The following is a 12,061-nucleotide window of genomic DNA, read 5'->3' as shown; positions in this document are numbered from 1 at the left end:
AGCACATGGCACTTGACAGTGGATGACTGGCTGCTTGACCTGTTTACTAGACCTTCATCCTTATTTCAGTGTGTGTTCTCCTTATTAAAAAGAAAATTTAAAAAAGAAAGTTCACCTTGATTGCTGTGAGACACTGGGGCAGCGGTCTTCGTCTCCGTCTCCCCGTCCCTGTGTCTCTTTGTCTCTAGATGATGTGACAGATGGGAAGTGACTGGGTTGCACCATCAAGGTTTAAGGAGGGCTCTGGGATGTCCGCACAGTGACCTACAGCCCCTGCATGTAATTGCCATCTCTGAGAAATGAGGCCACATTTCCCAGAGGGGACCCAGCTGTCAAGAGGGGCTGACTAGCTAGGCGGGGGCGTGGTGGCACACACCTGTCATCCCAGCGGCTCCGGAGGATCAGGAGTTCAAAGCCAGCCTCAGCAACATCGAGGCCCTAAGCCACTCAGTGAGACCCTGTCTCTAAATATAAAGTACAAAATAGGGCTGGGGACGGGGCTCGGTGGTCGAGTGTCCCTGAGTTCAATCCCCAATGCCAAAAAAAAAAAAAAGAGAGAGAGAGAGAAGCTGACTGTGTGACCCTCAGGCCAGGCCAGCACCTGCCTGGCCAGCGTCTGCCCGGCCCGGCCCTGCACCTCGGCCCTGCACCTCAGCCCCTGCTGCCTCGTGACCGCCTCTGCTCCCCATCCCGAGCCAGCCTTCTGGGCTTCTGCCTGAGTCCCACCCATGGGCTTCCTTGGTTCCTGGACCCTCTGCGCCAGCTCCAAGGCTGGTCCGGTACCGGCATCCCCTCTATCTGGAATGGTGTCCCTCTCCTCTGCCGTCAGGGGCACCTCACCCGTCCCCCGGCAGAGGGGCCTGCCCTGACCACCCGTGAGGTCACTGAGTCTCACGGAACCACCGAGACCTGAGTCCCCTGCTGCCCCAGGTGCGCCCTCCACCCTGCCGCCAGCCGGACAGATCTACCTCCCGCGGCCGGGGACTGTTCCGACAGCCAACTGCTTCCTCCTGTGGCACAGAGGCTGGGCCCCCGCTGGCTCCCACTGCTCCCGAGGGCCACCCCGTGTGGCCCAGCCTGGCACGGTGTCCTCTCCCCCGCTGGTTGGCAGTCCAGTCACCCCTCAATATCTGAGGGGAAATGGCAGCGGCGGGGCCCCACCTGCATCCAAAAATCTAAGGCTGCTCAGGCCTCCTCATCCAACGGCTTCGTCTTCCCCAGAACCTCGGGGCGCCCCCGGAGACCCGAGTCAGCGCTGGGGCTGGGGTGCGGCTCAGGGTAGGGCCCTTGTCCAGCACGCCTGGGGGCCCGGGTTCCCTCCCGGCCCTGAGAAACCAGAGAAGCAAAGGCCACAGAGTCACCCCAAACCCCCCACCTGGTTACTCTGCCACCGCTTACTGTCCTCTGAGTCATCGGGGACTCTTGGTATGGAGTGGCAAAGACACATCACAGCACCTTTTCACCACTCCACATTCTGCGGCTTCACTGGGGCAGTTTGAGCTGGCTCTGATTCTGCCCCAAGGCGACTGATGCTCTTTTGTTTCTTTGCAGCTGGGGACGGAACCCAGGGCTCTCGCGTGCCAGGCCAGCGCTCTACCACAGGCCCCAGCCCCAGCCCTTAATGCTATTTGGAAAATACAAATTTGTCCCAACAAAATGGACACATGGGGTCGGATTGGGGCCCAAGGTGTCATGTCGCATTTGCCTACAGGAGATTCTTTCTTCAAGAAAATCCCAGGCGAAGGCAGAACCCCACCCCTGGCTTATGGCCTCCTGCGGAGGTTCACGCCCCGCACACCCACACCCCCCACCCTTAACACCCCCCTCCATCAGTGCCCCCATCTCATCCCAGGCCTTCACAGTAACCCACCGCCTGCGCCCGGGTCCACCAGGGAACCTGGGCCTGTTTCCCGGTCAGTACGGGGCTGTCGCCATGGCAGGAGGGGCGACGTCTGCAGTGGGGGGAGGGGGGAAGAATGTCCACCTGCTTCTGCCCTTGTCAATGCTTTATCCCTCCGTTCGCTCCACACAACTTCACCCCACAGGTTCTTAACCCAGGAAACGGCCGTCCCCGAGGCTGGGCACTGCAATCCACTGACCCACTCACAGAGAACCATTCTAGATCCGTCTGAGCTCGGCAAACACACTCGATCAAGACGAGCTCGTGACGGCCCCTCTGTGAGCCCAGCTCGAGTGTCAGATCAGAAGTCTCAGCCTCAGGCTCCGAGTCCAGCAGGGGCCCACTCACTGGACCCGGTGACCAGGGCAGGGCCCAAGGCAGGCTTCTCCGGGGCTGGGGCTGGCGGCTGGCTGAGGAGGCGGTCACAGGGAGAAGTCCAGTTCTCACCAGGGTCCAGAGGCTGCTGTGGAGTCTGAGAGCGGGGAGAACAGGCAGAGGGTCAGTCCAGGTCCCCCCAGGCTCTCCGGCCTGTGTGCATCAGTGTCTGCTGGCTGGGTGTCTCTTCATTTGCTCCAGTATTTATATCAAATTTGGGGGCTCTGACCCCCCTTTCCAATCCCCATCGGCTGCCACCAGCTCTCTCAGTGGTGTCATGTCCCTGGTCAGGTGGTCCCCACCTGGTCTTTGGCCTTCCCCTCATCACGGAGGGCAGCCTGCCACAGGCTCCGCTCTGAGTCTGTCAGGTGGGGGGTGACTTGCTTGTGTCTGAGGCCACCCTGGGGGCCCTGTGGGTGAGCCTGGTGAGACTGCAGGTTTCCAACCGGAGCTTTAAAACGGAGCTGCAGAGGCTCAGGCCTTACCCCCTGACGTGTACGTACCACAGGATCCGCGTCATTGTGCACCCCACAGGTGCGTGTATGTGGGGGTGTGTAGGTGGGGGGTAGGGGTTCCCCTGAATGCCTACTGTCAAAAAATGATGACACAGCAGGACGCGGTGGTGCAGGCCTGTAATCCCAGCGGCTCGGGAGGCTGAGGCAGGAGGGTCTCAAGTTCAAAGCCAGCCTCAGCAATTAGGCACTAAGCCACTCAGTGAGACCCTGTGTCTACATAAAACACAAAATAGGGCTGGGATGGGGCTCCGTGGCTAACCACCCCTGGGTTCAATCCCCAGCACCTAAAAAAAGACACAGGGTGACCACGTAGCATGTGGCTCAGAGGCAGAAGAGGCGAAGTCACCACGCGGAGTAAAGCAGGACGGGTGGCACCCGTGGGCAACAGGAGGAGAACAGGTTCGTTTCTCCGTGTAAGGGCCACCATGTCACTGCACAAACATCTTGTGTTTTGCATAAAACATCTTCATGATTCTCCAGTAAACACCTTATTTTGGTTCATAATCACAGTCGTGTTGTGGCTCCGTCACCGACGCGTCACCCTGGAGCTCAGCACATCCCCCTCCCCTGCCATCGGTGTCTCAGGCCGCGGTTGACCATCCCAAGGGCCTTGTGTCCCTGTGCTGTCCCTGTCCCTCTCGCTCGAGGACGCCACAGGATCACTCTCATCGCTGGCCACCAGCCAGGTGAGTTCTGGACCCCGGAGGCCAGAAGCAGCAAGACCACAGCTGGACCCCCGGCTCCCCAACAGCCCCTGACACCTGAGCGGTGGGTCCGTGTGGCCTGTCTGGGGCTCACGGCTGCGGAAGTGACGGGAGGGACAATCAGTAGGAGAGCGGCCGCCCTGTGCCAGGGGCGCAGTGCCGGGGGCCTGGGGAGCGGGTGGACAGGCCACCGCCCATCTGTAGCTGCTTCCTGGGGCATTTGGGACGCCCCTGCCGCGGGCGTGGAGGGAGGGCTCTGCAGGGGCAGGGGGCCTCTGGCTGGGACTCGCCACAGCTGTGTGCCCCGGGGGTGGGGGAGGATAATCTCCAGGGTCCTTTCAGGCCGAACAGGAGCGTCATCTTGAATCAGTCACAGCGAGGCGGCCGAGAGGCAGAACCCGGTTAATGAAGGGCTCTCTGCACGCAGCGGGGAGCGCGGGGAGGTGGCCCGCGGGGGGACTGCCACACAGTCAGGGCGCGGGGAGAGCTGTGCTCGCTCCTGCAGCCGCTGTCACGCGTCCCCTCCCTGTGGCCGCCCACAACACGAGCTCTTTCTCCCCCAGCTCTGGAGACCAGAGGTCAGTGCCCCCCGGGGCTATGGCATGGACAAGGCTGAGTGTGTCCCCTGAGGTGAGGGGTCATAAGGCAGCCTGACCCACGTCCCCCTCTGGCTTCCTGGCTTCCCATGTGATCTCTCCCCCACCAAGGGGGCCCTTGCCCTGGCGTCTGTCGGTTTCTCCCTTTTTCGTCTGACAAGGATCTTTGCGATTGATTCACAATCCACCTGTATAATCCCGGATAATCTCATCACTATCTCAGGATTCTTAAAAAGTCCCATCTTTTGCCACACAAGGTGATATTCACAGGTGCCGAAGATCAGCACTCGGACATCTCTGGGATGACATCATTCAGCCGACCACAGTCATCCTATAGGGTAGGGTCTTCGTCCGATTTGTATTGCTATAACAGAATTCCTGAGACGGGGTATTTTATAAAGAAAAGAGGTTTAGTTTTGGAGGTTTGAGAGACTGTGCCAATACCTGCTCGGCTCTGGTGAGTGCCTTCTGGCCAGGTCACAAAGCATCATGACAGGGGCATGCGGGAGAAGGAGAGATCCACTGGAGAGACAGGGAGAAGGAGAGATTCAGGGCCTCGTCTTGCTCTTTTACAACAACTCAATCCTGAGGGAACTAACAAAATTCTCAAGAACCACGTGAGGGCCTCACCTCCCACCAGGCCCCGCCTCTGAAGGCTTACAGCCCCTCTCACAGGGCCACACTGGGGACCCAGGGCCCCACCTGAAGCTCTGGGGATCCAGACCACAGCATGAGGCTGCAACTGTGCCTGGATCTGGGGACGCGCCACCCTGTGTCATCTGTCAGCCAGGGAACAAGACGGGAAGCGACACCCACTTGAGGTGTCTCAACAGAAGGAGGTTAATACCGGGCCTTGGCAGCAGTCCCGCCCCGCCACTGGGACACGAGAGCCACAGCCACTGTGTGGGGAGGGAGCGTGGCCAACAAAATAAACCACCTTACAGAAATGTGGCCCGGGTCTGGAGATTGCCGACTCCTGATGGTACCACGCTCTCTGTAAGTGACGATCCCATTCTTGAATGGAAATTAAATAAGTGAGCAAAAGCTGTGGGGTTGCCCCGGAGCTCAGACTCCCTGCTGCGTGCCTGGCGGACGTGCCGCCTCCACCTTTGAAGAACTTTGAGGACGTGCCTGATTCTCCCCACCTCCGCTGCCTGCTCAGGTGAGGCCCACCCTCGCCTGTCTGGATGGCACAGAACCTCAGGTCTGTACAGGGCAGAGCACTCACGCCCTAGCTCCAAACCCCCCCAGGTGCCCAGCACCCAGGCACTCCTTCCTCTGGGCCTCTGCTCTGCTGCCCCTCTGCCTGGACACCACCAGGATGCTGGGAGCCATCAGCCAAGTAGGTATGACAAATTCCTTGCCAGCTTACTCCCATGCTGTCTAGTGGAAGGACTTCTGAAAGGTGACCTTGCTCAAGGACCAGGGCAGGATCCGTGTTTAGGGTGTTCCCCCTTTAGAATAGGGCAGTTTAGCATAATAGGAGAGTAGGGTGTTTCCCCTTTAGAATAGGGTGGTTTAGTAATAGGAGATTAGGGTGTTCCTCTTTTGGAATAGGGCGTATCCTGCTGCTGAGTTCCTCTTGAGTGCTTAGGGTCAGACAGTATTTTTTGAGAGACAGAAGCCCATGCGGTGTGGATTTAGGCAGGAGTGGATTTGGGCGGATTGGATTTGGGCAGAGAACGTGGATTCCCCTAGAACGTGTTTGTAGACGGCCGGTGTGAGTTCGGGAATAAAGAATTGCTGTTTGAATCTACAAGCTGTGTGGAGACTCGTGATTTGTGCCCAGCAAAAGACTGCGGCACCAGGACATCACATTCTCAGTGGGACATACTCTGGCCCTATCCAAACCTACGATCCCTGCTCCGACACTGTGTCTCCGCCATCTCGGACTTTTCCTGTGTCACAGTTAACTTGGTCACGGGGCTTATTATCTGTTGCCTGTCTCCCCTGTCTAGAGGACAAACTCCGGCAGAGCAGGGGACTTTGTGATCCTTCTCGACACATAGGACATCATCAAGGGTATCTTTTGGAGCCGGTCATGGTGGTGCACCCCTGTAATCCCAGCCACTCGGGAGGCTCAGGTGGGAGGATCGCCAGCTCAAGGCCAGCCTCAGCAACTGAGTGAGACCCTAAGCAACTCCATGAGGCCCTGTCTCACAAAAAAAATAAATAAAACGGGCTGGGGTGTGGCCCGGTGGGAGCCCCTGCCCGCACGTGCGAGGCCCTGGGTTCCATCCCCAGCACCAGAAAAGAAATGGAAACCTAGAATCATCTGGGTCCCTGTGGAAAATGCGGGTTTCCCGAGCTCCGCGGGTCCGACTGGATGAGCCCCCGGGGAAAAGGTATCCAACTTCACTTTATGCAGATCTCGTTCCGATTGGGGGCTTCCGATGTGACTCGAGCCCTCTGCCCCCCACCCCCAGCCCTGGGGAGCCAGCGGGGGGCAAAGGCCTGCGAGAGGCCCCAGGAGCCCCAGGGGGGAGGGGCGCGAGGCTTCGCCAGTGAAGGGCCAGAGGAGCACAGAACCCCCCAACTCGGGGCAGGAAGGACGGAAGGGAACCCCGCAGGGCCAGGAGGGTGGGCGCTGCCTGGGCCCTCCCGCGGGGGCCAGCCGGACCCAGGACGGCCCTCAGCAGAGCCCAGCTGGTCTGCAGCCAGGGCCCGGCCGGTGGGGGTGCACCGAGGGGAGCGCACAGTCCCCCAAAGGCTCCTAATTGCTCAGGGTCAGTGGGTCACCGAGATAATCCTCTGGGCCACATGGAGGGAGAGGGGGTCTCTGCCACGGCCAGGGACGCTTCCGGAACTCCCCGGGCCCAGTCAAGTCCAATTAGCCAGTGAGGCGGGAACTTGGGCTGGGGCCAGCGGGGCTCCTGGGCAGGAGAGGGGCCTGGCCCAGGCCCAGCTCACTCATGGAAGCAGGCCACAGGCAGGGGCCGCGTCGGGGATAGGAGGGGGGGACACTGGCTTTTGGTCCGTTGGGGTGCTCCTGTTAGCTGCAGGCCTGGGGTCCTGCTGCTGCCTGGGTGATCTGAGTTCTGCTCAGGGAGGACAGAGTGAGTGACCGTCCCTGTAGGAGGGCCCAGAGTCCTCACAGTGAGGTCAGCAGGGCTGGGCAGAGGGGCCGCGGCAGCGTTGCTTCATGGGCCCGGTGCCATCCCTGGATGAGGGCACAGACTCATTTTCAAGTCCTTTCTGGAACCCCAAGGGTTTGAGCAAAAGACACCTATTCCTGAAGATATTAAACCCACAACACCACGTGGCCCTGCGATTCCATGCTCAGACCCAGAATTGAAAACAGGCATTCACACCAAAACTTGTACCCACGTGTTCACAGCTGCACTGTTCACAACGGCCAGAGGTAGAAACAGCCTGAATATTTGTCAACAGGTGAATGAATAAAGAAAATGTGGTCCGTCCATACAACGGAATATTATTCAGCCACGAAAAGGAACAAAGCACTGGCCTATGCTACCACACAGACGAAACTCAAACACATGACAGAAGCCACACGCAGAAGGCCACGTGGTGCCTGATCCCACTGAACTGACATATCCAGAACAGGCAAATCCACAGGCAGGAAGCAGGCCAGTGGGTTCTAGGGCTGGGAGAGGGGAATGAGGAGTGGTGGTTAATAGGAACTGAGTTTCCCTCTGGGTGACAGAATGTTCTGGAACTAGATCCTGGTGATGGGGGCAGTTTTGGGAATACATGGGAAACTGCTTACCGTAGGCTGAATTGTGGCCCACAACCCAAAGTCCACCCAGAGCCTCGGCACGTGATCTAATTTGCATTGAGGTTCTTTGCAGATGTCAGGAAGGGAAGAAGTCTCAAAACGACGCCGTCCTGGGTTTACAGAGGTCCCTAACCCACGGCTGGTGTCAGAGGAAAGGTGAGGGAAGACGCACAGAAGGCCACGCTCAGACAGACACTGAGACGGGGGTGCAGCATGATGAGCCGGGGGACACCTGGACCCACAGAAGCCGCGAGAGGCCCAGGTGGACCCTCCCTCAGAGCCCCAGAATGCACCAGCCTGGCACCTTGGCTTGGGACTTCTGGCGCCCAGATTAGGACGGAGTCAATTTCTATTACCCTAAGGCACCCGGTCGGAGTCAGCACCCGAGTGGCACACCTCACGGTGTTGCACTCGCGCGCACGCACACGTACGCACACATGCACACACACACACACACACACACACACACGTCTCCTGTTCTGCAGTGTCTCCTCCTTCCCACTTTTCCGTGCCCTGTGCAAGCTTCCGGGACTGCTCGCTCTCCTGGAGGCCCCTCATTTTTTCTTCTCTGCTTACAATGTGACACTGACAGAATGCACCCTGTCATGGGGACCGCCGGAGCCATCTCCTGCGGCTATCACAGACCTGGAGGCTGGACAGTCCAAGTCTCAGGGACCCACAGCTGACAAGCGCCTTCGTGCTGCATCGTCCTGGCTGAAGGCAGAAGGCAAGAGAGTTAAGAGAAGGGGGGTGGAGGACCCAGACCATCCTTTTAGCAGGAACCCGCTTCTGTATAATTAACTAATGAGTCAGCTTTTTGTTACTCTAGCGGAACACACAAGGCAGACTGGTTTATAGAGAAAAGAGGTTTATTTTGGCTGGCAGTTTTGGCATGAAGATTCGGCTTGGCACAGGCTCTGGCAGGGCCCCTTGGGCTGTGGCCCGTCGTGGCTGGAGAGTGTGTGTCTCTGAGTGTCTGTGTGGTCTCCCTCCTCCTCCTCCTCCCAAAGTCAATCTCGGGGCTCCTCCTTAATGACCTCATTGAATCTAATTACTTTCCAAAGGCATCACCCCTAGACAACAGGGTGGGGTTAAGTTTCCACCCTCTGCATACGACTAACAAAAAGCAAGAAGAACTTGGGCTGGGGTGTGGCTCAGCGGTAGAGCCCTCGCTTAGCATGTGCAAGGCCCTGAGTTTGATCCTAAAATAAAGGTGTTGTGTCCACCTACAACTGGAAAATAGATATTTAAAAAAAAAAATAAGAAAAATTGAAAAAGCAAGAACTCACCCCGGGGAGGCTTTGGCCTCTCTCACTGCCTCACTGACCTGATCACCTCTTTCTAGCCCACCTCCGCCCGCGTCCCTTGTCGATAAGGGGGAACTACTGTACTCACAGGTCATGCCTCCATCACCAAAAGTCGGGTGTTTTATCACCCCACAAAGAATCACTGTGCCCTTCATCTGTCACCCACGTCTTCTCCATTCGTCTACCCCAGCCTGGGCTAAGCAAGCAGCAGACATCCTGCATTGGTGTGATCTGTCTGTTCTGGACATTCCACATCAGTGGACTCTGGGCTTTTGTGCCCAGCTTTGGTCACTTAGCAACCAGTTTTTGAAGTACCTTTACACTGTAGCGAAGGTCAAGGCTGCAATCCTTTCTTTTTTTTTTTTTTTTTTTGGTACCAGGGATTGAACTCAGGGGCACTCGACCACAGAGCCCCATCCCCAGCCCTATTTTGCATTTTATTTAGAGACAGGGTCTCACTGAGATGCTTAGCACCTCGCTTTTGCTGAGGCTGGCTTTGAACTCACAATCCCCCTGTCTCAGCCTCCTGAGCTGCTGGGATTACAGGTGTGCACCACATGCCCAGCTGCATTTCTTTTGATGACTGAACAATATTCCACTGTATAGATGGACATTTTGTTCCTATATTTATCTGTTGGTGGACATTGGAGTTGTTTCCACGTTTTGGTTATTACAAATGAACATCTGGAGCAATTCTTTGTTTGGCTTGTGTTTTTTTAAATTTGGGGGCACATACATAGGGGTGGGATTGCTGGGTCATGTATGTCCGTGTTGATTGTTTTTCAGAAACTTCTAGACTGTCCCCCGAAGGTACTGCACCTTTGTACACCCTCACCAGCCACATATGGCAACTGCGATTTTTATTCATTTTTGCCCAAACTCGGTACTATCTGACCTTTTTATCATAGCTGTTCTGGCTGGTTCCGGGTGCCATCTCGCCGTGGCTCCGGGTTGCATTTCCCTCATGACTGACGGCTCCTACACCTGTTGTCCATCTGTCTGTCTTCCGTGGGGGGTTGTCCTGGCTCGGGGTGTGTGACAGATGCTCCACACGCTAAGAGGCCAAAATAGAAAACACCATCTCTCACTGTTGGGGAGGCTGGGAGTCTGAGATCACAGCTGGGTTCCTGGTGAAAGCCACTCCCTGGTTCGCAGACGGCCACCTTCTGACTGTGGCTTCACAAGGTAGGGCCGAGGGGGAGACAGAGACAGAAAGACCACCCCGCTCGCGTCTCTTCTTACAAGGGCACCAATCCCATCCACCAGGGCTCCACCTTCCTGACCTTGTCTCCCAGAGGTCCCAAGGGCCGTGACACCCAGAACTCAGGCTCCCACATAGGAATCGGAGTGGGGCCACATGAGCATTCCGCCCACAGCAAATGTCTACCCAGATCCTCTATTTAAAAAAAAAAAAAAAAAACACCTTTTAGTTGTAGGTGGACACAATACCCTTATTTTATTTATTTATTTCTATGTGGTGCTGAGGACGGAACCCAGTGCCTCGCACGTGCTGGGCAGGTGCTCTACCACTGAGCCCCAGCCCCAGGCTCGTCCATGTTTTAATTGTGTGATTTGTCTTTTGGTCTTTGAGACAACAGAGTTACTTGGACATGATCAGTCTAGAAGCCCCCTATCCGGCATGTGATTCACAGTAAAACTGGGCCTCTGTGTCTTAGGTTCTGCAGATTCAACCAACCACAGACTGAAAATATTCCCCCCAACTCTGCCTCTGGGCTGAACATGGAGAGACCCTTTTCTTGTCGCCATTCCCTAAGCAATGCCCTATACAACCACGGCGTTTGGTACTCTACGCGGGTGGGCGAAGGTCCTCTACAAACCCACACCGTGTGACACAAGGGACTTCAGCATCTGTGGGGTTCTGGGGCGAACTTCCAGCCGACGCTGCAGGAGGACTCTCCCCCCTTTAGTTTCTTGGTGGTGTCCTTCAGAGCAGTGAATTTCTAAAGTCTGATGAAGTCTGATTTCCCGTCATCACGTGTGACAGGCCATACCGTCTGTGGCCTGTGTGGTGCATTTCGCAGCAAAATCAAGACAGGGAGGAGCCATGGAGACCCGGGGCTGGGGCTGGCGGCGTCTCCCAGGGCGTGTGATCAGCAGCTGGCACAGTGCAGGCTGGCCGCTGGGAGGGCGGAGTCCTGCCCAGAAATGTGACCTGAGCCCCAGGGTCTCCACGGTAATGAGATGGTCCTCGTGGGAAAGTTCCGGAATGCCACCAGCCTGGGAACGCCTGGGGAGCAGGGCTTCCGATCTGGACCCCGGGTCAGAGCAAGCCTTCGGAGCGTTCCCTGGGAGGAGCGCCCCCTCCCACACTGATCCTATCCTTCGATTTCAGAAGCAAACACCAGGAGAGGTGAACCCCGAGTCTCAGCGTGGGCTTGGGACCCCCGTAGAAGACACGTGCTCCCTGCTCCTCCCTGATCACGGGGCTCATCAGAGGCCCGCGTGCTCCACGTACGTGGGAAAAGGAGGCTGGAGCCGTGTCCTCCCTGGGGCGCACTCCATGGAGGGAAGCTGCTGGAGGTCTGTGCTCTGACCCGGTTCCCCGGGAAGCCCAATCCCCATCTGGCCCCAGGAGCAGGCAAATCGTGCCACACTCCACAGCAAAAGACCCCAGAGGGCTGCCTGGAGTCGGTGTCCTCCGTCACCTCCCCACGGGCCCTCAGCTCCAGGGGCTTTTGCAAAGCAGATAGTGCCCCCGTGCCACAGGACATTTCTGGGGGTGACTAGCGGGAGAGTTTGCTGCTCTGATGCCCGTGCCCACTCCCGTTAGTTCAGGGGTGTGGTTTTCATGGGGGGGGATCTTTCTGCTCACCAAGCTGAGGGGACACTAGTAACGTCTGGGGACACTTTGGACTGTCAGGACTCAGAGCTGGGGGTTGCAGCTGGCACCTAGTAGCTCCGCCCAGT

Source organism: Callospermophilus lateralis, chromosome 1, assembly GCF_048772815.1.
Source record: "Callospermophilus lateralis isolate mCalLat2 chromosome 1, mCalLat2.hap1, whole genome shotgun sequence".
Classification (NCBI taxonomy): Eukaryota; Metazoa; Chordata; class Mammalia; order Rodentia; family Sciuridae; genus Callospermophilus; species Callospermophilus lateralis.
This window is presented reverse-complemented; position numbering follows the sequence as displayed.